Source organism: Pleurodeles waltl, chromosome 6 (assembly GCF_031143425.1).
Source record: "Pleurodeles waltl isolate 20211129_DDA chromosome 6, aPleWal1.hap1.20221129, whole genome shotgun sequence".
Lineage (NCBI taxonomy): Eukaryota > Metazoa > Chordata > Amphibia > Caudata > Salamandridae > Pleurodeles > Pleurodeles waltl.
The window spans coordinates 1,492,312,915-1,492,339,188 of NC_090445.1; positions in this window are offsets into that span (position 1 = coordinate 1,492,312,915).

The following is a 26,274-nucleotide window of genomic DNA, read 5'->3' on the forward strand; positions in this document are numbered from 1 at the left end:
TGTATTGGCGGTCTTCTGCACGGTGGTAAGCGCCTTTTACTGCCAGTGTTGTAATGACCCTCTTACTGTTCCCACAGGGAAAGCATTGCACTTCGGAGGAGTGATATTTACTATTCCCACTTCAGTTGATGCAGCAGTAGGGAAAATCTTGGACTTCAGAGGGTTAAAATGTACTACACCCTCTCCAGCTAGTGCAACAGCAGGGAACACATTGGACTTCAGAGGGTTAAGATTTGCTAATCCCACTCCAGTCTGTGCGACAGTGGGAAAAGCTTTGGACTTCAGAGGGGTTTGTTTACTAATCCCACTCCAGTCTGTTCAACAGTAGGGAAAGCATTGGACTTTGGAGGGGTTAAATTTACCGTTCCCCCTCCAGTCCATATAAGATACAGGAAAGCTTTGGATTTCAGAGGGGTTCAATTTACTATTCCACTCCAGTCTGTGCTACAGTAGTGAACGAATTGGACTTCCAAGGGGTAACATTTACAATTACCACCCTACTCCATGGAAGAGTGGGGAAAATAGTGACTTTGGATAGTTAAAATTTACTATTCCCACTCCAGTCTGTTCAACAGTCTAGAAAGTGTTGGACTTCGGAGGAGTAACATTTACTACACCCACTCCAATTAGTGCATCAGGTAGGGAAGGGTTGGTCTTCAGAGGGGTAATATTTACTATTCCCACTCCAGTCACTACAACAGTGGGGAAGCTTTGGATTTCTGAGGTGTTAATTTACTATTCTCAGTCGAGTCTATGCAATAGTAGAGAAAGTGTTGCACTTTGAAGGGGTTGAATTTAGTATTCCCACTCCAGCCTGTGCAACAGGAGGGAAAGCATTGAACTTCGTATGGGTTTAATTTACTATTCCCACTCCAGTTGATACAACATTAAAGAAAGCTTTTGACTTCGAAGGGGTTAAATTTACTATTCCCACTCAAGTCTGTGCAACAGTAGTGAAAGCATTGTTCTTCAAAAGGGGTTAGATTTTCTATTACAAACCTAGCCTGTGCAACAGTGGGTAAAGTGTTCTCTTTGGAGAGTTAAGATTTGTTTTCCCCACTCCAGTCTTTGCAACAGTAGGGACGTGGTTGGACTTTGGAGGTGTAAGATTTATTATTCCCACTCCAGTCATTGCAACAGTAGGGAAATCTTTCAACTTCAAAGGTGTTAAATTTACTATTCCCACTCTAGTCTGTGCAACAGTGGGTGAACTTTGTAGGATTTAAATTTAATATTCCCACTCCAGTCAGTACAACATTAGGGAAAACATTTGACTTTGAAGGGGTTAAATCTACTATTTCCCAGAAAGTGTTGTGCTTCAAAGGGATAAGATTTACTATTCCCCTCCTAGTCTGTACAACAGTGGTAAAAACATTGACTTTGGAAAGTTCAGATTTATTATTCCCACTCCAGTCCAGAGGGGTAAAATGTACTATTTTACTCCAATCTGTGCAACTGTAGGGAAAGATTTGCACTTGAGAGGGGTTAAATTTACTATTTCCACTCCAGTTTATGCAACATAGCAGAAGTATAGCATTTCAAACACATCACATATTGGAATAACTCTATCACTTTAGAACAATTATAAAACTCTCAGTATATACATTATTAATTACAAAAAGTGATGTAAAAAAATGTTTTAAACAATATCTGCGATTATTAAACAATTTAATAAGTATCAGTAGAAAAATGTTATTTGTTTATAACATATTTAACTTCAGCTTCTATATCTCCTGTAGCCCCCACTTAAAATATAACTATAATAAATATTAGACAATTTACTTAATTCATAATCAATTAACAAATTAATTAATAATTAATAAATATTTGTTAATTATTTCTTATTTACCATCCCACACTATACCCCTAAATACTTAGCAGCTCACATCTAGGCCTGACCCCCCCTTTGTCTCTCTAGTCAGGCTGGCACTAAACACAGTGGGAGTAGAGGAAGTGATCAAAACTGGTTTAGGAGTGGACAAAGGGTGGCCCTTCACCCACAGGCTGGTACTCGTCATAAAAGTGGACCCTCATAGACCTCTCTTTTGAATATATCTAGACCTATGAAGATTAGAAGAACTGCCCCAATGTCTGAGACTGGAAGGAAGACTGGACCTCCTTTTTTTAACCCAGTACCTCCGAAGTTTCTCAAAGAGTCAGTGGCTGACCTCCTGTTGGAGCTACAGCGACACAACAAGCTTCCAGAGTCCCTAACTGTCCATCTGACTAGCTGACCAGAACGAATTGGACATGCCCTGGACCCTGCTGCGGGCTCTATTAGAGTGAGTCTCAATCCATAAGAGTTTTCCCCAAGTCCTGAGCCCTTGTCTGTTATTAGAGTCTACTCTTTCAATCAATCAATCAGTAGATTGGTATAGTGCTTCTTGTCACCCTTGAGGGTATGCAAGCACTGGCAGGATCCAGTTGATTAGCTGAATAGCCAGATCTTCAGAGACTTTCGAAACTTTAGAAGATATGGGGAGGTCTGGATATGAAAAAGTAGCTTGTACCATGCCTTCTTTGCTAGGTAGGAGAAGGAGCAATCTTTGCATTTGTATGTTGGGTGTAGGGCTTAAGCTTTACAGAAAGGGAAGTAGAGTGGGAGTCTCTGGTGGGCTGATGGAAGTTCAAGCGATGGTTCAAGTAGGTGGGTCCACAGTTTTAAAGGGCCTTGTGTGCTTGGGTCAGGAACTTGAACTGGCATCTTTTTTGTACAGAGGACCAGTGGAATTCCCTGAGGTATGGAGTGATGTGGGTTCATCTTGGAAGATCCAGGACTAGCCTGACTGTGGCATTCTGTATGGTCTGTAGTCATTGGAGTAGCTGAGCTCTGATCCCTGTGTAGAGAGTGTTGCCATAGTCCAGTCTGCTGGGGATGAGGGCCTGCATGATGGTGTGTATCTCGGTACCGCATCCCAATCCATCATTTCTAGGCCTGCCTGAAGAGACCTAACTAGGGTGAAACCGGTCCTAGGTTGTTGTGTTCTGGTTCAGTGAGGACCCGACTTGGTAGTTTGGGCTGAACTGTTCCTCTGTGGAGCAGCATCAGGACTGATTTACATATGGCTAGGTTCAGACTGATGTGCATGGTGGGCAAAAAAATGATGGATTGGGATGTGGCCCAATAGAATGCTGGTTGTTGAGATTAATTCAAGTATTTAAATCATCATCTTACTCTTGTTGCATTTGCTGCCCTAAGTGCACCAGATATGCCCAGGATGTTGATGATGTGTGCATGGGTGACTTTGGTCAGAGGGAGCATGTACGCTTTGAAGAGGGTGGGGCTGAGCGATGAACCTTGAGGCACTCTGCAGATGAGTTTGCTGAATTCTAAAGAATAAGGTGTCAGGCTTACAGCTTGTGTTCTTTATATTAGGAAGGCACAGATCTAGCATAGAGCTTGTACTGGGATAGAAATCTAGTCCAGACGCCTGATGATGACGGGGTGGGAGACCATGTCAAATGCTGAAGAAAGGTCCAGAAGAATGATGTCTGCCATGTCTATTCTGTCAAGGATCATTGGGATGTAATCTGTTGCAGTAATGAGTGCTGTTTCTTTACTGCAGTTGGAACTGAATCCTGTCTACATGATGTCAGGGAGCTGGTGGATGCTTAGGTGGTCGGTGAGGCATTGGTTGAATAGTTTCTCTGTGACCTTTGCCAGATATGGTAGGTTGGAGATGGATCTGTACTTTGTAGCTATAAAGTATGGCTTAGTCAGGGGAATGTTTCTTGAACAGAGGCATGATGGTAGCATGTTCTCAGATGTCTGGGAATTTGGCTGAGCAGGTTGGTGGTATTGAAAATGGGTGTTAGTGCTTCACTGATTGGTAGGAGTCCTCTGGTGAAGTCAAGGGTCAGATAGAGACTCCGAGTGGATGGTCTTCAAAAACAAAAGTATAACTATAACTTACTCTAACTACATCTACCCACACACCCCAATCCCCAATACCCTAAAGAAAAACAATTAAAAGGTTTTACCTAATCTGTCGACCAGCAGCAGGCAACTGGGATTGACTCCCACAAAACCCAACTCAAAATGACAGGAATAAACTACATAATACACTTAGCAATCAACAATGGGCACTAATGAAAACAAAAAATACCTCCCATAGAAAAGAATTGAACTAAAACCAAAAACTGCAAGAAAATGTGGAAAAATATGTAAGAATGTTATGAAAGTGCCTGCAGTGTGTAGCTGGTCACATGACTGGACATAGTTGGTAGATAGGCTATGTGAATTCCTCCTAGACAGCCACACACAGTGGTGAGCTTTGGGGTGACTTTATGGGCCACCACTGGAAGGGAGCTAGGCCCAGCCTCACTTACACCTGAATAGGCTATGTCCTGTCTCCATTCAGAGGTTCAAACAACCCTGTTGGAGCCAGGACAGAAGACAGGGAAAGCCACTGTCTAGAAGCTTCTCCCATCTTCCAGGACCAGAGGACCAGAGTATAAAAGAAAGATCTCAAACACCACCACTTCAGTAAACTTTTGGACCTGTGGACACTGCCAGAAAAAAAGACCGCTGGGATGTTACAATGACTGCCACTCTGCTGGCCTGCTTCGCTACAAAGGACTGCTGCCCTACTGCGCTGACCTGCTGCCTGCTGCCTGCTGCCCTCTTGCCTGGGGAAGAAGAACGGGACCTACAACTCAATTTTCAACTGAGGACCCCAGAATGATTCAAAGGGCTAGTCTGCTGGCCTCATAACCTGAGCGTCAGGGACATAACAAGCTGCCCAACAGCTCCTGGACCGGTCTGCAGTGAGTTCTTCACTCTCAAGTGGTGCCCCTTAGATCCTGTACCCTTGGTATGGCTCGACAGACTCTTAAATCAAGCTTTCACATTCTTCATTACGGCAAAAAGGCCCATTCGCACTAGAACTGCGCCACTCACACAGAAATTCAGCATGAGCTGCCACCAGCTTGTCGCCTTGCACTGCAAGCATCAATCACTGTGGAGTACTACCAAGGTGAAGCTCCAGCCTACCCATTCGCAACACCCAGCCTGCTGTTTTCAACTTGTCGATCAGTGCCAGTGACGCTCCTTGCTCCCCTCAACCCTTTCTAACATGAACGGGACTCTGCACAAACGTTTAGAAGGTAAAACATAAGCATGATTGGTTTGGGACTGTATCTGAACAGTGCTCTATCTTAGTCAGCCTGAACATTTGACTTGACCCAGTCCTGCACCACTAGATAGCCATGGTTAGTGCTTTTTGCTGTTAGGCTCTATATTGCAGTTTACTCCTTAGAAATTCATAACTCTTGTTTTACTGCTTGGATGTTTGTCACTTTGGTCTTGCTTTATTTATTAAATTGTGTTGTGTGGGTGTGATCTTTTTGTGTGGGGTTTAACTGTTTCACTCTTTGAACTGGTGAACAAATACTTTCCCATTTTCCCACTGCTCTGTGCCAAGCTACCAGAGGATTGATCACAGGTTAATTTGGGGTTTGCTTGTGCCTTACTCAGACTTGGATTGTAGTTGCTGCTTGACCAGGGCTCACACCTCAGTGAACCAGCAACCCAATTTCTAACACTTTGAATTATTGATTGTCAAATTTGCAATTGAATTCATACTCGCATAGTGGATAGAAATAGTCTAAAAGGCAATCTGCAAATTTGTAAGATCAAATATAATACAACCAAAAGTATAGCTAGAGTGGATAACATCTAACATCTCAAGGTGATGTCAAAAATATGCCATATGACAATTCAATATCAATAACCAAAAGGTTCAGAAATGTATGCCACAGTGCAGTGCAAATGAGAAACACTTTGATTTGGGTGATTCACAAGTAAAGGTTTCTAGATGAAAAGCATGCAGAGGCAACTTCTGAAGGAAGAATGTGTCTTTTTAAGTATATAAAGAAAGAAACTAGAGGAAGAAGAATATGCAAAGGCCTTACCAGGAGATGAAAATACAAAGTAAAAAATGAAATGTAGAGATAGGTTATTGGAGATTCATATTTATTGAGTGCTGTAAAATAAAAATACAACACAGGCATAGTGGGATGGATGCGCTTGATTTAAGACAGGAAAAAATTGCATCTGTCTTCCGGAAAAAGTTAAACAGATGGCTCTTTCAGGCCAATGTAGATTAGAGCACTAAAGTTTTCTGGTTTCTTCATGGGCAAATCCTCAATCCGGGGACACTCCAGTTTGAATAACCAGGTGCTATATAAAACTTTAATATAACATAACAATGGCTTAATTAAACAGAAAAGGAAAGTTGCAGGAATTCAAGGATATTCATGTGGTCTTACCAATAGCACCTTAACCTGAGTCTTATTTACTGTCAAAAGCATGCCAACTACTTTGACAGGTAGTGGTGTAGTCACTAATGCACTTTGGGGCTCACTGATAGACCCATCTCTAATTAATAAAATATCACAAATTTAGATGAAGCTGAAACATTCGGAATAAAACTGTCAGACAGGAGCTAAATTTATACGTTTACTCAAAGGGCATAAGTACTGATATTCATAAGCTTGACAATCAATCAATTAAGCATATGGGCATATAAATTTAAGAGTACAAGAAGAACTCAGCAAAGTTCTGCTGAGACTCCAGTATAGATTCACCTCCCTGGTGCGGGTCACGACCAGTGGCCGACACCAGCGAGGGGGTTAAAAAATCCCATCTGAGGATTTTTTTTTTTATTAAAAAACTCCGGGAGGCATAAAAGATCTTCTTTGTCTACCTCTGCCCCCCCACCTACCCCTTTGTGACGTCAGCGTGCAGCGATGTGCGCAAACATCACTATCTGTTTTCCCTATCAGAGTAAGATGCGGCCGCAAGGCTCCATTGGGAATAACGGGCCCAAACGGGCCTCCCTGACATTCAGGAAGGGTTCTTTTGAAATGGGAGATTCTCCCATTTAAAACAAGGTCTTCCTGAACAGGTTTCCTTGCTCTTGATCCCACTAGACATTTCACCTGGGGGTATCAGCCCCCCCCCGGAAAACAGGCCACACACCAGGGGTTTGAAAAAATCAAAATCAAAAATGTATTAAAAAATAACGTGAACTTGACAGGGAGTCGCCCGTGAGGAGGGAGACCCCCTGTGGGGACAATAATGTTTTTAATAGTTGTATGGTTTCCCTGGGGCCACTATGGCTCCCAAAGAAACCATACAGCTAATAAAAAAATATGTAGATCAACATATATATATATATATATATATATATATATATATATACACACACACACACACATATATATGGAGAGCTAAATATAGACTTATCTATGTAGATATATCTATCTATATCAATAGATATATCTTTCTAAATAGATAGATATATCTATATATATAGATAGGTATTTCTATATATATAGATATGTATATATATAAGTGTGGTCGGCCCCTAGGAAAACCACACCCACATATAAAAGTGATCTCTCTCTCTCACTGATGCGTGCATCGAGTGCCAGTGGTCGGGCGCTGGATGCCAACAGAGGTGGTCCAGCTCCTTGAGGCCCCTTGAGGCCAGAGGCCAGAGGTTCCCATGGAGAGGTGGTCTTCTGTCTATGTAAGGCCCCCCTCTGCCCCTGTGCCCTGTGCCCTGTGCGGGTGCAGAAGCAGTAAGATGCCGTTCAAAGTTGCTTAAAGTCACACCAAAGCAGCACCAAAGCAGCAAAGTGTTGAAAAAAAAAAGTATTAAATCTAGCATTATCGGGGGGAGTTAGCACCCCCCCATAAGGACAAGCCCTGAAATACGGGGAGTATTAAAATACTCTAACCTCCGGGCAGAAATAGTCTGTCCAGTAGTTCTCTGAGGTGCACAGGTTATATTAGACCTGTACATTTTATGCACTTATAGCACTTGAAGAGTTAGAGAGGAGGGAGGCCTTGAATAGAGCTAGTGCTGCAGCTCACCCTGGTGGTCGGAGGCGGCTGGTATTAGACCAGTGTGGCTTGTCCCCCACGGGGGTTTGGCTCCTCCCCCTCTTTTCTGTGTGTTTACCGTGTTTACCTAAGAACTTAAAAACTAACAACGTAGATCTTGGAAATCCTTTACAGTTGGCTTCGGTGTGGAGTGTGTGGTGTCTCTACCAAGAGTTGTCAAGAATTAGAAGAAGAAGAGTTAAAATAACATTTACATCATGGACTCCGGAAAAGTTAGACTAAGGGGGTCATTACGACCCTGGCGGTCATGGACCGCCAGGGCCGGGGACCGCCAGGGCCGGGGACCGCGGATGCACCGCCAACAGGCTGGCGGTGCATCCAGGCCAATTCTTACCGCTGCGGTCAGAAAAGGGAAACTGGCGGTTTCCCGCCGGTTTTCCCCTGGCCTGAGGAATCCTCCATGGCGGTGCTGCAGGCAGCGCCGCCATGGGGATTCCGACCCCCTTACCGCCAGCCTGGTTCTGGCGGCTTTGACCGCCAGAACCTGGTTGGCGGTAACGGGTGTCGTGGGGCCCCTGGGGGCCCCTGCAGTGCCCATGCCAATGGCATGGGCACTGCAGGGGCCCCCTAACAGGGCCCCACCAAGATTTTCAGTGTCTGCATAGCAGACACTGAAAATCGCGACGGGTGCAACTGTACCCGTCGCACCCTTTCCACTCCGCCGGCTCCATTCGGAGCCGGCATCCTCGTGGAAGGGGGTTTCCCGCTGGGCTGAAACTCAGAATTACTGCGGCGGTCTTTTGACCGCGCAGCGGTATTCTGACGGCGGTACTTTGGCAGGCGGCCTCCGCCGCCCGTCAAGGTCAGAATGAGGCCCTAAGTATCTAACAGCCCATACAGTATTAAGCCGAAGTGTGTGGATTGTCCTTTTGTGGCCTTTTGTGGCCTTTCGTGGGGAGTACAGTCCTAAGGACGACATATATTATTTTGATACATATCTATTTATATATAATATCTTGATTATATCTTGACAATCTTGACTATGGTGCTTATAGCACATATGGGTGGTCATTACAACCCTGGCGGTCGGTGTTAAAGCGGAGGTAAAACCACCAACAGGCCGGCGATAAAAAAAATGGAATCACGACCATGGCGGAAACCGCCAACATAGACAGCCACTTTAACACTCCGACCGCCACGGGGGTACAAACAAACAGCATGGCGGTCACCGGCAACAGACAGGCGGAAGACAATGTACCTCCCACAATATCATGAGAGGCCAATCCGCCACCTTTTCCAGGGCGGATTTACCACGAACAAAAACACGGTGGAAACAGGACTTGGAAGGGGAAACGCTCACCTCTACACACCCCATGAGGAACCAGGACGCCATGCAGCCGGAACACCATATTCTACCTGCCATTGTCTTCCTGCTCCTCTACCAGGAGCACAAACGGCGGCGGCGAAGACCACAGTGAGTACTGCACCTACGACACAGGGGAGGAGGGAGGGAAAAGAGAGGGACATACACACGCAACACGCAAAAACCCCACCCGACCCACACCCACTACAACACACACACAAGTACATGTTGATACATTACATTTACACCCCCCAATCCCCCTTGGAAGAATGCAAGGACAAAAGGAAATGAGTTGAACAATGTTAATCAATAAAAATCCATTACTCAAAAATATATATACACTATTAACAAATATATACACCAAGAATTCAAGTCCATGTACTGCACCTACATAGTCCGTGGACCACTGGGCCTAAAATGCATGGGCGAGGCCCACACAAGATACCCGATCAAAATGGAGAGAGCACTGCAGGGGCATCAGATTGAAATAAAACAGGCACCTCAGGGGGAAGGGAAAGGGGGAATCTCAGCACAACACTAGATCCACGAGTGGGCTCCATGCCCATTGATGTATCCTGGGGAGTGCAAAGCCACAGTCTCACAAGTCATTACAGTGGGTGGTTTGCCTACTGCTGCATCCTGGGGAGTGCAAAGCCACAGTCTCACAAGTGGATAACAGTCTCCACTGGTTCTGGAGGGGGCTTTGTGCCCAGTGTGATTAATCCTGCCAAGGACTGACGTAGTGGATGCCTTTCTCCACTGGTTCTGGAGGGGGCTTTGTGCCCAGAGTGCTTCATCCTGCCAAGGACCGAGGTAGTGGATGTGAATCTCCACTGGTTCTGGAGGGGGCTTTGTGCCCAGAGTGCTTCATCCTGCCAAGGACTGAGCTAGTGGTTGTGAATCTCCACTGATTCTGGGGGGGGGGGGATTTGCCCAGAGTGCTTCCTCCTGCCAAGGACTGAGATAGTGGATGTATCTCTCCACTGGTTCTGGAGGGGGCCTGGTGCCCAGAGTGCTTCATCCTGCCAAGGACTGAGGTAGTGGATGCCTTTCTCCACTGGTTTTGGAGGGGGCTTTGTGCCCAGAGTGCTTCATCCTACCAAGGACTGAGGTAGTGGATGGGATTCTCCACTGGCTCTGGAGGGGGCTTTGTGCCCAGAGTGCTTCACCCTGCCAAGGACTGAGCTAGTGGATGCCTTTCTCCACTGGTTCTGGAGGGGTCTTTGTGCCCAGAGTGCTTCATCCTGCCAAGGACTGAGGTAGTGGATGTCTTTCTCCACTGACGGTGGGCCTACATGGAAGCTGTCCAGGCCACTGAAACTGACCACCAGCTTCGTACGAATCTGGGGATGGCAGCCATGTTTGCAGTGGTGCCACTGGCAAATGATGTGGCGTGGCCACTGCCGGTTCTTGCGGTGGCCTCAGTAGCTGCGGTGCTTGCGTCGCTCATTGGCCTGCAGTGCTGGTGGATGGCTCAGTGAGCGTGCTAGTGGCGGCGGTGTCCTTGGCAGCGGTTCTGGTGGTGGCAGTGTCCTTGGCAGCGATACTGGTGGCAGCGGTGTCCTTGGCAGCAGTGCTGGTGGCAGCGGTGTCCTGGGAAGCGGTGCTGGTGGTGGCGGTGTCCTTGGCAGCGGTGCTGGTGGCGGCGGTATCCTTGGCAGCGGTGCTGGTGGCGGTCTTGTCTGCCGTGCAAGTTGACGGCGACTCCCCTTTCTTTCTCCGCCCCTTCCCCACCTTGGATGGTGGCGCAGCTGTCTTGCCACACCCAACTGTAGTCCTGGTAGAGCCCTTGGTGGCAGGTGTTTTGCCCTTCTCCCTTCGGGCTGTGGCCAACTTCTTATGTTTCTGAGGTGGGGGACTGTCCTTGGCCTGGTTCCTTGGCACACTGGCTGCCCTGCTGCTTGGCGCCCTCCAGAAGCCGGTTACTGCTGGCACCACTGTTCCCAGTGATGTGGTGGCTGAGGTGCTGGATTGAGACCTGGAAAGGCGTGCCCTAGGGGACGGAAGGGGTGGGGGAGTTGTAGGGAAGAGGTCAACATTTAAGAGGAAAAGTTTTTTAGACACACTGGGATGGGTAGATTGAGGGGGTTTGGGAGTGGAGGAAGAGGTATTGGTTGTAGTAGGTGTACGTTTGCTGACTTTGGGTGAAGGTGCATGGGCTGGAGGCTGTCGTGAGGTGGATGGCTGTTGGGTGGATGTGTGACTGCGTTTGTGTACTTTGGGAGGTGGGCTCACAGACACACTTGGAGAGGACACAGGGGATGTGTGAATGGTAGTGGGGTGGTGAGTGCACGTGAGCGGTGTGTGGTGATGGGCGTGCTGGTGATGGACGTAGTGGCTGAAGATGTAGTGCATGCAGGTGTGAGTGGACACGTGACAGGGAGGGAGGAGGGAGACGAGGAGGAGGGGAACACAGTGGAGGCAGTGGATGTTGGTATGTGTGCATGGGTATGATGTTTGTGTGAGTGCCTGTGGGATGTGTGGTGCTTATGTTTGCCAGAGCTACCCTTGTGTGTTGAGGTGTGAGCATGCTGGTCTGATGGTGTGCTTGGGATAGGCTGAGGTACAGGGGATTGGGGCTGTGTGGAGGAAGTTGGAGGGGTGAGGCTGGACACAGGGACAATGGCTGCCATCAGTGCTGAGGCCAGAGTTTGAAAAGCTCGCTGTTGGGCTGCCTGACCTGAATGAATGCCCTCCAGGTATGCATTCGTCTGTTGCAACTGCCTCTCTACACCCTGGATGGCATTCAGAATGGTAGACTGCCCAACAGTGAGAGATCTGAGGAGGTCAATGGCCTCCTCACTGAGGGCAGCAGGGCTGGCAGGGGCTGAGATACCTGGGGCGAAGGAGATGCTCACCCTCCTGGGTGAGCGGCCACGGGGCACAGGCTGAGGGGCTGCTGGGAGGGCGGTGCTGGTGGGGGGTGGAGGCTGTACCTGTAGATGCGGTGGGCACAGAGGGGCCCGCCACCACAAGGGATCTCCCATCAGAGGAGGAGTCGGTGTCGCTGGTCTCAGCTCCTGTCCCCGCCATGGAGCTCCACTAGCCCTCCATCCCACTGGTGAATTCGGAGTCCGTAGTCTCGACCTCCAGGTCCATGTGGGATGCAGCTCCCTCCTGCTCTGGTGCCACTGCTCCTCCACCTGATGATACTATTGCACACAAGAACAGGGAGACCACATAAAGGGGGGGGGACAAAAGAAAGACATGTTCAGTGCATGCAATACCGCTACCGTTGGCGGACACTACAGACACAGCAGCCCTCTGCACTACGTCATGCACTTAGAGTTCCCTAATTAATCACAGGGACATGGGTTACAAACCCTATGCCCAATTGCTGCACACGTGCAAGTCACAGGAGCCTGACTAGGTGTAGATGGCTCTTAACACTGGTGGGGTGCCACTTGGCCTGCCTCACGAAGGGACCTTGCCTACAAAACTCGCCCTGGCCTAGGGGTACCCACAGCCCACCTCCCCCACCCAGACACCTCTAATGCGCGCTGATTCAGCTGAATGAGAGTGTACTCACCCCCTTCTGGCTGCTGTGATGGTCTCAAGCGCCCATCCAAGTCCAGGCACGACACCGCCAGGATCCGGAACATCAGGGGGTCATGGTGCGACAGGCACCCCTCCCACGTTGGGAGGCCATCCCCAGCTGGGCCTCCGCCGTCTTCTTGCTCCAGCGGCGAATGTCCTCCCATCTTTTCTGGCAGTGGGTGCTCTGTCTGTGGTGGACCCCCATGGTCCGGACCTCCTTGGCGATGGCACGCCAAATATCCTTCTTCTGGTGGGCGCTGACCTAGAGGAATAGTACAGGGGAAAAGGAGAAGATATAACTGTCTGGACTGTCACAGTCATTGGCCCGCGTTCCTACCCTTGCCATGACTCACATACACTCACCGTCGTTTCATGCACGCCTCATTCTCCCCCCGTATCTTCCATCCACACCACTCCACACAGGCATTGCCGATACAGCATGCTCACAGTGTACTTACCTGTTTGTCTGGAGGACCGTTGTGTAGCGTGTACTGGGGGAGGACCCCATCCACTAGTTTCTCCAACTCCTCCGTGGTGAAGGCAGGGGCCCTTTCCCCAGACACATGAGCCATTGTCGCTTCCAGACTGAGGTCTGCACTTGCAGTGTAGGTCCTCTCTTGTCGAAGATCAGGTATCAAGTGAATGAACAGATAGAAAATGGTGGTCACGTCCGCGCGGTGCGTACCGTCACCGCCGGCATACATCGTCATTGTTCCTGGGACCCATAGGGCCCAATGTTAACCAATGCAGGATTGCGCCGCAGTCTTCGACTGCCTACCGTGACGGTGTACAACGCCAGCGCAGCTACCTAATTTTCCATAGTCCCACCTTACAGGTCAGGCAGCCGCCATTTCAGGGGGCCACATGGCATTATTTTTTAATGTGTCACACATATCTAGGCCTTGCATACACACTAAGACAGGCCAATAGCGGATTGAAAAATGTGTGCAAAAAGTTGTGTTTTCATACCTCAGTGATGGCTGACCCTCTGCTCGCTGTTCTCATCCATAGAGCACGTCCGCTGGGGCAGGTGAGGAGATGGTGGCATCCTCCGGTGTACAGACCGCTGGTGGACCTGTCGACAATAGAAGAGCGACATGTAATTGTCACCTACACACTGGACCATGCCACAATCCATGAACTGTGTGCCCAGTTGAAGCCGGACCTGATGTCAGCTAACCACCATCCCACAGGGATGCCCCCTCTAGTGCAGGTGCTGTCAGTACTCCATTTCCTGGCAAGTGGGTCTTTTCAGACGACAGTGGCCATAGCATCCCAGGCCCAGCCTATGTTCTCCAACATGTTGTCCTGAGTGTTTTCTGCCCTGCTGAAACACATGCGCAGATACATTGTGTTCCCTCAGGTGGAGGATTTGCCTACAGTGAAAGGTGACTTCTATGCTTTGGGACATATCCCCAACATCATAGGTGCCATTGATGGGACACATGTGGCCTTGGTCCCCCGCACAGGAGTGAACAGGTGTACAGAAACCAGAAGAGTTACCCTTCTATGAATGTGCAGATGGTGTGTTTGGCCGACCAGTACATCTCCCATGTGAATGACAAATTTCCTGACCCAGTGCATGACGCTTACATTCTGAGGAATAGCAGCATCCCTTATGTGATGGGGTAACTCCAGAGACACTGTGTGGGCTATTAGGTGAGGACATGGACCCTATACAGTGTGAATAGTTGTCTGGGTCTGGGGTTGACCCTAAGGGTGAGTGTGTGTCTAACAGTTGTCCCTCGACATTTGCAGGCTACCCCAAGTGAGAAATCCCAGGACATGGGAAGAGGAACGCTACAATGAGGCACGTGGGCGAACTAGGAGGGTTATAGAGAGGACCTTTGGCCTCCTGAAGGCCAGGTTCAGGTGCCTCCATATGACGGGTGGTTCTCTATTCTACTCACCAAAAAAGGTGTGCCAGATCATCGTGGCCTGCTGTATGCTGCACAACATGGCTTTGCGACGACAGGTGTCTTTTCTGCAGGAGGATGGTCTTGAAGGAGGTGTTGTGGCAGCTGTAGAGCCTGTGGACAGTGAAGAAGAGGAAGCAAAAGAAGAGGATATCAACAACAGAAACACCGTGATTCATCAATACTTCCAGTGAGACACAGGTAAGAAGACAACTCTGCCTGCCACATCTGATACACTTGTTCTACCTCTCATCTGTCTGTCACTTTCACCCAGTGTATGGAACCTGAGTTGTCACTTTCCCTTTCGATTTCACAGATGTGGGTCCCACTGTGTGACCTCAGCTATGTTTTCTCATGGACTAGTGTGACATAGGTATGTTGACAATACAATGGATATTGCTATTTTCCTCAGTTATTTCAAATACACATTTGTGAAAGCACAGATTGACTCCAGATAGTTTTGTGATTTAAGGGTGTTTATTTAAGTGCTAAATAGTGGAGGGGGTTGTAAAATGGGCAGGGGTGATGGTGGAGGAATGTCCATGGCAGAGTCCAGTCTATTTGTTTCACAGGTGCATTGTCCAAAGGGGCATAGGAAGTGGAGCTGGGGCAGTTGATGGATGGACAGGGTGACAAAGTGGGACAGAAGGATGACAATCAGCGTGGTCTCATTTCTTGGCGGGGGTCTTGGCATTGCTCTCTGTCATTGTCCTGGATCTCAGGGACCACTTGCGGGGTGGTTCTCCATCTGCAGGGGGTTGGGTGTTGGTGTCCTGGTCCTGTGGCAGTGCCTCCTTTCCACTAACGCCAGCGGAGGTGGTGGGCAGTTCATCTTCCAGGCTAGTGTCAGGGGCCCATTGTTGTGCCACATGGTCCCTCCTGGTGTTCACGAGTTCCTTCAGCACCCCTACAATGGTGCCCAGGGTGGTATTGATGGATTTGAGTTCCTCCTTGAACCCCAAATACTGTTCCTCCTGCAGCCCCTGGGTCTCCTGAAACTTGGCCAGTACCATTGCCATCGTCTCCTGGGAATGGTGGTAGGCTCCTATGATGTTGGAGAGGGCCTCGTGGAGAGTGGGTTCCCTGGGCCTGTCCTCCCCCGTCGCACAGCAGCCCTCCCAGTTCCCCTCTGGTCCTGGGCCTCTGTCCCCTGAACCGTGTGCCCACTGCCCCCAGGTCCCTGCTGTTCTTGGGGTGGTTGGTTAGCCTGGGTTCCCTGTAGTGGTGGACACACTGCTGCTTAACATGTCCTGGGGACAGAGGTACGGGCCCGCTGTGTGGGTGCTGTGCTGGTGTTTCCAGAGGTGGGAGGCTCTGTTGTGGCTTGTGATAGTGTGAGGGGAACCGACTGTCCCAAGGTCCCAGATGGGCCGGACTGGTCATCTAGATCCAGTTGGACAGAGCTGCTGTCATCACTGTGGGCCTCTTTTGTGGGGGGGAGTGGACATGTCTGGAACCTCCTGTCCGGTGACGTTGGGTAGGTGTCTTGCAGGGATGTAAAGCATAGTTTTAGTATCTGTGTGGACCAGGGTGTACAATAGGTGGGTGACCCTGTACCCCAGTGCTTGCATTCCTGTGTAGGACCTTGTGTGCTAATTGTTTATGGGTTTGTGTGGGTATGTGCAGTGGACATGCATCGGTGATAGGAGGCCATGCTTTGTTGTTGCATGCAGGGCTTGGTTTTGGGATGTGTGTTTGTGATAGTGGGACATATGTGAGGAGTTGGAGTGATGGGGTTGAGGGTGGGGGTATGTGATAGCATGCAGGTAGGGTGAGGGATATGGTAGTTAAAGATTTGACTTACCAGAGTCCATTCCTCCAGGTACTCCTGCGAGGCTCTCAGGATGCAGTATAGCCAAGACCTGCTCTGCTTAGATGTGGGGAAGGAGGAGGGGGTCCGCCGCCAGTCCTCTGAGCCGCGATGTGGGTTCTTGAGACCACGGAACGTGCCTTCCCCTGTAGGTAGTTCAACCTCTTCCTGATGTCATCCCGTGTTCCTGGGTGCTGTCCCACTGCGCTGACCCTGTCCACGATTCTGCGCCATAGCTCCATCTTCCTAGCTATGGTGGTGTGCTGCACCTGTGATCCGAATAGCAAGGGCTCTACCCGGATGATTTCCTCCACCATGACCCTGAGCTCCTCCTCAGAAAACCTGGGGTGTCTTTGCGGTGCCTTGGGGTGGTGTGGGTGATGTGTGAGGTGGTGTGTGTTGTGATGTGTGGGGTGATGTTTTAGGTGGGTGTAGTGTTTTGTGCGTGGATGTGTATGTGTGATGGTGTTGTGTGCCTCTGTATGGTGGTGTTGTCTTTGCTGTGCTGTCTCTCTGGCCTTCTTCAATATTTTAGGTAGTAAGGGTTTGTGGGTGATGTGGGCGGGTGTCTTATAGTGGTCTGGGTGTGTGGGAGTGGTGTGTGTACGTGTATCAGGTGTGTGTATTTGGAATTGTCCAATGTGGTTGTGTTTTGTAAGAGTGTGTGTATTTTGACTGCGGCGGTATGTACTGCCAATGGTTTACCGCGGGTGTAAGACCGCCGCGTGGATTCGTGGGTCGTGATAGTGTGGGCATATTCCTGTTGCCGTGACGGTGGAGGTTTTGTTATCGCCAGTTTATCACTGACCTTTGGTGTGGCCGACTTGTGTGGGTGTTCAAATTTTGGTGGATTCCGAGCTGTGGGTCGTAATAGCTGTGGTGGAATTCTGCAGCTTCGGCAGTGTGTTGGCGGTCTTCTGCACGGCGGTAAGCGGGATTTACCGCCAATGCTGTAATGAGGGCCATAGTATTTTTAGTACACAGTATGCCGGGGAGTAAGGCGAGATCACATGGTGGCGCAAAAAATTTATTAAAATCACGCCCCAAGATAAAGGCTTTATGGAGGTATACCTGTTTTAGGGTTATCATTTGGAAATCAAGAGGAAGGAGGCGGGGAAAAAGTACTTCAGTCACCTGGACAGGAGGACATTCTGAGAGATAATGGAGCTGACAGAGCTGTTAGGGATACCTATGAGAGATCTTCAGGAACCCCTCTCGGAGTTACAATTATAGAATTTGTGTGGAGATACTTTTTTTTAAAAATCACACGTCACACTTATCAGAGGGGAGTAATATGTTTGACACTAATCAGAGTGAAAGCGAACAATTTAGGACGAATGAGTTCCCGATCTTAGACTCATTGCAAACTGAGGATTTGTTGCTGGAGAGGAGGTCAGAGGAGGTTGCTGGGTGTAAGGGTTTGATGGAGCCCAGGCAATCCTGATCCCCCTGCATTTCATCCCAAGTAAGGGATAGTATAAATTCTGAGGAGATGATACCATTGGCTGTGGATAAGGGGGAGGCCTTTTGGGGGGTTTGGGGAGGTTTAGGGGGAGTGTTGCTGAAGGTAGTAAAAAGCTGGATACATTGTTGTCGTCACCCATTTTGGGCAAACAATCTGCATCTGTTTTGGATACTACTGCCATACCAGCTGAGTCACCACTAGATGTAATGTTCCTAATGCAAAATACTTTACAGGCAATCCTAGAAGTACTGACTGCAAATAATAGTCTGAAGAAAGTACATACAAATCAATTATAAGAGATAACAGCGGAGTTAAAATGTATTAATAGCAGTATGCCAACATTAGTACGACCTGTGTTGGAAAAAAGGGATCAAGAAACAGATACCCATGATACCCATGATACCCATGACACCCTTGAACATAATAAAGAAGGAGGGGAAACAGATATAATACAGACATCAAATCAACCGTCAGTATACGTTTCCAAACAGCCAATGCTGGTGATAAAGAGGAATCATAGAAGGGGGAGAAAGGGATATGGGTTCAACAGTTGTTACTATAAACTCCAATGTAGGAAGCGAAGTAAGCAAAGAAATTCTGGGAGAAAAACATCACTGTGCAGAGAGGGAAAGATAGCCCAGGTAGCCCAGGCCAACACCCCAAGGACAAACAGAGGGCAAGGGTGGGAAGTAGTGGCCCTAGAGCAAGGGAACACGTCACAAAAAGTACCTAGCATACCTTATAGAGAAGTTAGCCAGCGAGGAAAAAGAAAGAAAGTTACCCAAAGAACGGCAGTGGAGGTGGAAGTAATGGAAGAAATAGAAGAAAGAGAGGAAAGTAGTGGTTTAAAGGGAGAGAATAATATTAAGAGATTAGTAAGTAGTAATAAATCAGCCAACCCATTTTGCCCAGTAAAGAGCGGGGCTTCGTTTTTATCTAAAGGTCCTGGGAAAAAGAGGGAGTGGGAGAGCCCTAGCAGAAGTAAATGCAGGAAGATCTATCTGGAACCCTGGGGAAGAGAGATTGGGAGGAAACGGCATAGGAAGTTAAAACCTTTGAATCCTACCCGCCTTCTAGAAGTTATGGCCCGGTGTCCAAGTCTATGTGAAATTGAGTCAGAAGATATAAAGCATATAGGATTTATACTAAGCTCTGAGGGGGAAGAGGTGACTAACGTACTCTTCTACTCTGAATGCATTAGAAGTCTGGTACTGCAAGCAGAGGCGGAGCTAGGGAAGGACGGTATAAGATTAGTATAGCAAAGTGAGTTAGGGGGTGAGACTCAAGTTGGGAGTGTCCTTACGTGTCATGCAGGTCTGTTTCCTAATCAGGTGCAATGTAATTTGTTACATAATAACAATCGAAGAAGGTGCGTGGATGGAAATAATGTCAGTCTAAGTGTAACTGTAGTTACTGAAAACAACGATCCACAGTGGAGAAATCGTTTTGAGCCCCTTGTAAACCCCCATGATAATTATAGGAGGGGCAAATTGAGTGATGTAGACTAGGATTTAAGCTCGTCGCACAGCCATCTGATTTTTCCTGGAATTTGTGAGGTTATAAAAAACATTTAGAACAAGATTTATTCAAAGGAGAGTTTGAAAAGTGTGATATAATGTGTTTCCAGGAAACTTGGTTGTGCGACGAACCTGAACCAGTAGATGGTTTTATGTGACTCTTCAGGGGAGCAACACAGCAAGGGTTAGGCCACCCATCAGGGTGCCTAATAACCCTAGCTTCAATCAGAATAGCGAATAAGTTAATAGAGATAAAAACTAACTGTTGTTGGCTATTGGCAGGCCAGTTAGATCTCTACAATACAATTGGAGGTGCTAAATGGCTAATAATAATTAATGTATGTATACAACTGGGGAACATGTGTGATTATGACATTCAGCGGGGTCTGTTTGAGGAAGATCTTGAATTATTAAGTCAAGGTAAATCAGGATACTTGACTCTAATGTTGGGAGATTTTAATCACAAACTTCATCCCAATAGTATTGATAAACGGTATAAGGAGCTGCTGGTAGTTGCACAAATCCCAAACAGCATCTTCCCAAAGGTAGAATGTTCTGCGCATGATTTGTCCTTAGTAAGAACCTTAGGATCCCTTGGTATGTTCTGTCTAAACGGACATATGAAGAAGGATCCCCGGCAAAACAGACTTTTCAGATAGGCAAACAGATATGCCCCATTGATTATGCTTTTGTAAATACTTGGTCCTTTGGAGAAGTGCAGGACTTTGAAGTTGAGCATATAGAGGGCAGTGATCATTCGCCACTCCGATTAACAATACAGTCAGCCAATAAAAATCAAAGAGAAAAGGCATTGATAGAGGTCGTTGAGTACCCTCGTAGGATAACGACCCACCTGACAGAAAGTAGTTTACAAGCACTCAATTAACTGATAGTAAACTATCCAAACCTCACAATGGAGGAAAATTCAAGAGATATGTTCAAAGGTTATAATAGGGGCATTGCGTTAATGGTGGATTGCCTAAAAACAAAATTAAAAATACCGCAAGTGGGAAAGAGGAAGGGAGAACCATATAAGATTAATAATAGTAAAGTACGGTTTCATTGGGAATGTAAGTGCAAAAAGCTAAAGATGTGAAGAATTGAAAGGGAATATAGGAAAAGACCCTCTATTGACACAGAAGCGCAGCTCTGTCAGGCAAAACAAAGTTATAAAACGATCATAAGATAGAAGAAACAGGAATATATTAGCAAAAATTGGGACACAATGATTGATGTGATAAGAACTCTATATTATGTTTTATATGAATATTAGGGGCTTTTGGCAGTTGGTAAGGGAGGGGAAAAAGTCAGAAAACATGCGGTGTTTGGTTGGAGGAGAGGACTGGTATAAATATTTGTCTACTGTATATAAAGGTATCGATGTTGAGGAAGGATGTGGTGTCACCAGGAAGATTGATGAGAATATGAGATTAGCTTTTGCCTACAAAAAATAAAAGAAACTATTGTAGCACTTAAACAAAACTAAAGTGGACGGCCCAGACAATCTCCCAGCTATAATATTAAGAAAAAAAAACATTGATTGGTGGACTACATTTTTCCATGACACGTTTTGTAAAATCTTTGATTATGGCTGTTTTCCAGAGAATTGGAAGGGCGCCATGATAAGACCGATTCATAAAAAGGAGAACCCATTACAACCAAAAAACTATCGGCTGATAAGCCTATTAGACGTAGGTGAAAAGGTATTCACAAAGATATTGCTGAGGTTATTTAAAGAATGGGCAGAGGAAAATGATCTGATACCAGCAGAACAAGGTGGATTTAAGGAAGGGCACTCAACAATTGACCACTGCTTCAGTTTGTGGTCATTAGCAAACAAATCAATGGAAATGCAAGGAAGCTTGTTCTGCTGTTTTGTGGACTTTCATGCCGCATTTGATTTGGTAGATAGGAAATTGCTATGGGACATGCTAATACAGTTAGGGATCAATCTGGATTTATTATTTCTCCTTCAGGGTCTGCATTCACAAAATTGGGTCCAAGTAGTTTTAGACACGAGAAAGAATGGTCTTCGCAGGGTTGTGTGTTGGCGCCAATATTATTTACATTATTTCTGTCAGACTTGCCTGGGTTGCTGCAGGAGGTTAAAGACCTAAGCCCAAAAATGAATGGCATACATGTTTCCTGCCTATTATACGCTGACGATTTAGTGATAATGGATATGACAGAGTTAGGCCTACAAAGGAAATTAGAGGTGTGCTATTCCTACTGCCAAAGGAAAAAAATTGTAGTAAATTTGGATAAAACAAAAATAATGTCTATAGGGAAAGTGAAGAGTGATTTTGTTTACTGGTTAGGAGGAGAAAAACTAGAGAAGGTAAAAAAATATAAATATCTAGGCATGTGGTTTGACGCAGATTTGAGATGGAAAGATCATATTGAAGCCCTAAAAAATAAAGCTTTGTCATCGGTCTGGGGATTGAAACAATTTAGTGGCAAATATGGGGGCCCTTCCCTCCAGCCGGTTATTTCTGCTTTTAATGCCATGGTATCAATATGGGGTGGAAGTTTTAACACTCTCAGGGAAATTAAATTGGGAGACAGAAGAAAGCATTTGTGTAAAGCGTATGCTATTGTTACCTTCCTCAAGTATGTTACAAGTTATAAGAGCAGAATGTCAAATGATGGCATGGACTTACCAGGGACTGCAAGCTGCGCTGAGGTTTTGGTTAAGCATAAGAGACAAGGGGATTTGTAAGATCGCAAGATTGTGTAAAAAGGAAATAATAACAAGCAAATTGTATTGGGCATTCCAAGTGAGAGGATGGTTAGAGAAGATCTGTGTTCTCTTAGGCTTACCCGGTAATCAGTGGCGTGGTGCTCAAATGCCGAAACAAAATTTACGAACAATAGTGAAGGAAAGGGCAAGAGAAATAGATCTGAAGTATCTAAAGTGTAAAATTTAAACTCAGGCTATGGTAGGGGGATGGAGGAACCTGGAAAATTTCCCCTATATAGAGGCTCTACCTAACCCAAGATTAAGGGACTCAGTGTTACAGTTCTGAATTGGGTTGAACCCAGGCTATAGGGACCCTAAAGCAAAAACAATTCTTAAGGATACCCAGGGCCTATGTATTTGCGGCTTACAACAGAAATCTAGCACGCAACACCTACTTTTGGACTGTTATTGGTTTTTAGAGGTGCGTAAAAAGTTTTTAAAACCAGTTTTTAAGGAATGTAATATTATTAATCAGGATCAAGCGCCTAGGCTATTAATAGACATGAGATTTTTGACTGTAACCTGTGCGCAAGGACAATTCCTAAAAGGATTAAGAGGGGATTTAACAGAATTTATAGGGCCGGGTCTAATGTAGGGAGTAAATGTGAATGAAGAGTTCGAAATGGCTCAAATAGATTATTTTAAAAATTATATTGGTTGATAGTAATATGGAAAATTTGCCATGTATTAAAGAGGCGTGAAGTAAAATGTACAGCACTTTAGATTGGAAATTGCACTTTATGTCATTGTAAGGATCTGAGTCCCATTAGAATTGTATGTGGGATAACTTGGTTGGCACGCCGCCCTTTAAAGAACTGTTAGGATATGAAACTGGTTGAAGGATTAAATAATTTAATGAATCATGTAAGTAGAGTTGGTCAGAAAGAATCAGAATGAATTATGAATTTTGTATGTGAATGTATAATGTAATAGGGAATTTTTCTTTTTAAATGAACTTTGTATAATCAACTGTTTATGCATAGGATTTTATAATGAACTTTGTATATTTTATTGTTTTATACTTTTAAGGTTTAAGCCAAATAAAATAATTTATGACTTACTGACTGACTACCCACACAAGTAAGGTACCATTTTTATCGGGAGACTTGGGGGAATGCGGGGTGGAAGGAAATTAGTGGATCCTCTCAGATTCCAGAACTTTCTATCAGTGAAATGTGAGGAAAAATATTTTTTTGCCAAATATTAAGGTTTGAAATGGATTCTGGGTAACAGAACCCAGTGAGAGCCCCACAAGTCACCCCATCCTGGATGTCTAATTTTCAAACATGCACAGGTTTGGTAGGTTTCCCTAAGTGCAGGCTGAGCTAGAGGCCAAAATCCAAATCTAGGCACTTTCCAAAAAACGTCAGATTTCAATGTAAAAATGTGATTTGTCCATGTTACGTTTCCTGTCGTTAGGCCTACCCACGCAAGTGAGGTACCATTTTTATTGGGAGACTTGGGGGAACACAGAATAGCAGAACAAGTGTTATATCCCCTTGTCTTGCTCTACATTTTTTCATTCTAAATGTAGGACAGTGTTTAAAAAAGACATCTATTTGAGAAATGCCCTGTAATTCACGTGCTAGTATGGGTACCCCAGAATTCAGAAATGTGAAAATAACCACTGCTTCTCAACACCTTTTCTTGTGCCTATTTGGGAAATACAAAGGTTTCCTTGATACCTATTTTTCACTCTTTATGTTTCACCAAAAGAATCATGTACACCCGTTACACAATGAAAACACATTGCAAGATGCAGCTCATTTATAGGCTCTGGATACATAGGGTTGTTGAACCTACAAGCCCTATATATCCCCGCAACAAGAGGAGTTCAGCAGACATAACGGTATATTACTTTTGAAAATATGACATCACAGGAAAAAGTTACATAGTAAAACGTGGAGAAAAATTTCTGGTTTTTACCTCAATTTCAATATTGTTTTATTTCAACTGGTATTTTCTATAGGAAAACCTTGTAGGATCTACACAAATGATCCCTTGTTAAATTCAGAATTTTGTCTGCGTTTCAGAAATGTTTATCTGTCTGGGGTCCAGCACTGGCTTCACACCCATTTCTGTCACTAACTGGAAGGAGGCTAAAAGCACAAATAATAGTAAAAATAGAGTATGTCCCAGTAAAATGCCAAAATTGTGTTGAAAAAAGTGGTTTTCTGATTCAAGTCTGCCTGTTCCTGAAAGCTAGGAAGATGGGGATTTTGGCACCACAAATCCTTTGTTGATATATTTTCAGGGAAAACATCACATGCTTTCTTCTGCAGCTCTTTTTCCCATTTTTCTGAAAAAAAAACAAAATGTAAGCTGGTTTTGACTAATTTCTTGGTCTCCTCCAGGGGAACCAACAAACTCTTGGATCGTTAGAATCCCTAGGATGATGGAAAAAAAGGACGCAAATTTTGCGTGGATGCTCAACAAAACATTATAAAGGCCTAAGCGCAAACTTCCTTAAATAGCCAAAAAAGGGCTCAGCACGAGGAGGGGGGGGGAAGGCCCAGCGGCTAAGGGGTTAGAAAACTGGACATGTACTTTTAAGTTTTACATGTCCTCACAGTGAAAAACTCTTAAACTTTTTTATTCACTACTGCAAGGCCTACGTCTCCCATTGAATAACTTTGGGGATGCTTTATTACATTTTATAAGTGTAATTTCCAAATGGGAACAGATAACTGTTTCATGTTTGTGACATACAAACAGACTCTTTGTCGTGGATGCTTTAGTCCTTCAATAAAATGTATTCATATATACAATACAAAACATAATCCCAAATAAACAATACTTCAAGTAAATCCCAAATAAACAATACTTCAAGTAAAAGAAACACTTCAATACAAATTACATCACTTTTCATTATACATTTTGACATTTTTCCCTTGATACCTCTGTTATTAGCATTCATAAGTCTCCAACATATACTGTGATGCTTTGTTTAACAATATATATGTGTCTAACATATACCTAATGATTCCTTTATCAATAAACATAAGCGTCCAACATATATAGTATTTCATATGCTGGAAAAGTGTCCAACACAATTATTTTGTTTTTTATCGCTTGGTTATTTTAATATTTTCTACATGCGACGCCCTCCAAGTACCGTGGGGCCCTAAGCAGTTGAGGCATGTTCTTCCTGAAACATTCCAGATGTCTGAAAGGTGTGAATCCTCCCACTCCTTATCATATAATGTTTTAACTTATGTAAGTGTGTATGGCATCATTCCGCATTTCAAAATACGGAAATGCATTTCTACATTCCTAGTGGGCATATTATTCTAATCAATGTCATCCTAGTACAGAGGGCACTAAGTGTCTGGATAAGGGTATCTTCTGTGGTACACAAGGGGCTTGTGTTCTCCTTTTGTGCAATAATCTTGTGTCACATATAGTGAGACAAAAGTGACAAAAATTAGGATAAAATCCACTTCAAATCAGGGGAAGACTGCATATGGGACTCACAAGCTCACACTGTAGCCTTAGCTGCACACCACCTTCAAAGGTACATGTGTGTGTAGGTGCCTACTTCGGGCCAGCTGCTTACGCAGCAAGGTATCCCTCAACAGCGAATCCACATGGGATCGGCAACACCAGGAGCAGAGTCCTGTATTCAAATCAGAGAAAGATCAATAAAGAAGTCACATCGGGACAACTATACATGCGGACCATTGAAGGAAGCATGCAGCTGAGGTTACAACATCAGCATTGGCATTATTTTGAATATTAGTTCACTTATTAACTCCATCCCTTATCACCACAACAAGATCACTCCCCATTAAGACAGGAATGTTTAGAAAGTTGGCATTTTCCTGCCTTAGCAATTTTGCTGTGTGTAGTTGGTAGTTGTGCTTTGTTTAATCTTCATAGACAGCCACACACAGTGAGAGCTTACGTGTAGCTTAATGGTCTATATTTGGCAGGATGGAAGGGAGGAGCTTGGCTCAGCCTCATATACACCTGAATAGGCTGTACCTTGTCTCCACGTAAAGGGTTCCATAACCCATGTGGCATGTCTGAAGCCAGGGTAGGGAAGGGAGGGCATCTGGCACTTCAAAGGAATAC